The sequence below is a fragment of the Hordeum vulgare genome, chromosome 3H (assembly GCF_904849725.1).
Source record: "Hordeum vulgare subsp. vulgare chromosome 3H, MorexV3_pseudomolecules_assembly, whole genome shotgun sequence".
Classification (NCBI taxonomy): Eukaryota; Viridiplantae; Streptophyta; class Magnoliopsida; order Poales; family Poaceae; genus Hordeum; species Hordeum vulgare.
The window spans coordinates 235,607,631-235,610,762 of record NC_058520.1 but is presented as its reverse complement, the minus strand read 5'-3'; positions in this window follow the sequence as shown (position 1 = coordinate 235,610,762).

The window sequence follows — 3,132 nt, the reverse complement described above, 5'->3', positions numbered from 1 at the left end:
AAACAACGCCAAAAATTGTTGTGTCAACCTTTGCGTTTGATCTTGCTTCCCTATCCTCTACATTACATTTTCATGTCTTTACTTTCCGCTACTATAGTCTTAGATATGCATGTGTAGGATGAACTTCACTAGTCATAATTGCTCAAACTGGGCCACAGCAAAAATTGGGGAAAGGGTAAGTTTTAATTATTTTTCAAGTAGTCTAATCACTCCCCTCCTCTAGACATACTTCGTATCTTATAGTATTCACTATGGACTCGTAGGTCTATGGTGAACTACTCACACATCATCGTGAGGATGGCAAAGTTGATGAAGAGGCCCTTCGTGATCGATCACCCTCCACCAGGGTGCCGGCACGGAGCTCCAGATGGCCTCCCATCAAAACAGAGACTTGCGGTGGTGTAAAATGTGTTTCGGGACTCCCTCTGGTGTTTTAAGTGTAGATGAGAATTTATAACCCAAAGAATGGAATAGGGAGGGCCACGAGGGAGGCACAAGACATGAGGGTGCCCCCTACCCCCATGTCGCGCCCTGTTGGATCGTGGGCCCCTCGTGAGGCCTCGTTCCTTCTTCCGATGCTCGTTGGTCTTCTTTTGGTCCAGAAAAATCACCAAAAAGATTCAGGGCAATTTCACCTTGTTTGGTATGGAAAACATGCAAAGTGCAAAACACGCAGAAAACAACAACTCGCACTAGGCATTGGGTCAATAGCTTAGTGCTCAAAAATAATATATAATCTTAAATAAATATCCCAAAAGTATTCTAGACTGATACTATATCAGCATGGAACAATCAAAAATTATAGATATGTTCGAGACGTATCAAGCATCCCCACGATTAATTCCTGCTCGTCCTCGAGTAGGTAAATAACAAAAACAAAAATTTTGATGTGACATGCTATCCATGATGTCACCTTATGCATGTACGTTCATTGAGAAACGATGAATTAATAAACATTAACATAGCAATACTTATAGGTATAAGTACCAAATCATTAATCTTTCAAAGTATACAATTCTCAAAGATTGTTTTAACCCCCATCCATCTTCATTATATTAGCAAGGCATGGCACCATCTTCACCACATTAATACAAATGTTAGGCACCACGGTCTTCGAGTCAGGCAATTGTATCATACATTTTCAATATGCATTAACTTTTTATTCTTCATGCAATACATGAGAGTGGACCATTGGACATAGCATAAAGATGGAATAAAATATGGTGGTAGGTTTCAAAGGGCTCAAAGTGGAGAAGACAGTATCACATCAACTAGGCGTACCAACAAGCTATGGATATGCTCGTCGATAGATATCGATGTAAGGAGTAGGGATTCACATGCAAATGATGTGCAAGAGCTATAATGTATGAAAGCTCCAGTGAAGCTAAGTGGGCAGTTCATCCAACTTGCTTGCTCATGAAGACCTCAGCCATTTGAGGAAGCCTGTTATTGAAATATACAAGCCAAGTTTATGAAAAAGTGATTCCAACTAGCATATGAATGATATAATATGAAGGTGCCACTTTGAGGCACAAGTGTGGTAAAGGATAGTAGAAAAGTCCCTTCTCTCTTTTTCTCTCATTCATTTTTTCATGGTGGGTTCATTTTGCCTCCCCCATTTTTATTTCCTCACTAGGACAATGCTCTAACAATTATGATCATCACACTTTTATTTACTTACAACTTGATGACTTTGATCTGCGTTGGGTTTTCCGTGAAGAGGAACGGGTTATCGCAGCATAGTACGGGTAAGTATTTCCCTCAGTTATGAAACCAAGGTTTATCGAACCAATAGTAATACCAATCCTCAACCGTCTTTAGCGGTTGCACACAAAGAAACAAACAACTTGCACCCAACACGGGTAAGAGGGTTGTCAATCCCCTTGATCTCGTTATTTCCAAGCAAATGAGGTGTGTAGATAATTGTAAATTGCAAAATAAAATAAAAACAAGTAATGGCGGCAAGGTAGTAGTAGCATTTGTAAATATATAAGTGAATAGACCCGGGGGCGTAGTGTTCCCTAGTGGCATCTCTCATGGCAAAGGCATATGGTGGGTAAACCAATTACTGTTGGGCAATTGATAGAACAGCGAATAATTATGCGATTTTCATGGCAATGATCATGTGTATATAGGCATCACGTCCATAAGAAAATAGGCTGACTCCTGCCTGCACCTATTACTATTACCCCACTTCAAGAGCGCTTTTATGCTTGCCTCTCTACGTATTAAGTAAAAACAGAGTAATGCTTGGAGAATAATGAAATGATGTAGACAAAGTAAACTCAATTAATATGAATAAACCCCATCATTTTATCATTAGTAGCAGCAACACAAAGACGCATCTTGTCCCCTTCTATCACTGGGATATAGAAATTCGCCAGGTTAACCTACTACAACGCACCACTCCCACTAAAGAAATATTAATCTAGTTGGCCAAACTATCTCAATAGATCGGAGAGCATTGTGAAACTATGGTGATCATGCAATTAAGAATCATAACAATCCGAGGTGACTCAAATACTTTTCATGAATACTCTGAACATAAATCCACAATTCATCAGATCCCAACAAACACTCCATACATAGTGATTAGATCGGATAGATCAAAGCGAAGGTGTGATGAACATGGTATTGAAGATCATAAGAGAGAGAGATATTGCCATCTAGGTATTGTCTACGGAACCGCGGGTTTGTAGTGAACTACTCACACTTCATGGTGAGGTAAGCAAGCTTGATGTAGAGGCCCTCCATGATAGATCTTGCCTCCCACAGATCGCCAGAACGGAGGTTTAGATGGCCTCCCGTCAGAGCAGAGACTTGCGGCGACAGAAAAAGTGTTTCGGGAGTGCTCTTAGGGTTTTTGGAACATTTGTGAATTTATAGGCCAGAGAGGGACATTGGGCGACATCCAGGGGGGCCACAAGCCATCAGGGCGCGACCAAGCCCTAGGACGCGCCATGTTCGCTCGTGCCTCTCTCGTGCATCCTCTCGTCCACTTCTAATGCTTGAAGGTCTTCATATAGTCCAAAAAATCATATTAAAGTTTTGTGGCATTTGGACTTTGTTTGGTAGGGTAAACCTGCAAAGCAAAAAACACGCACAAAATAGGAACTAGCACTGGGCACTGGG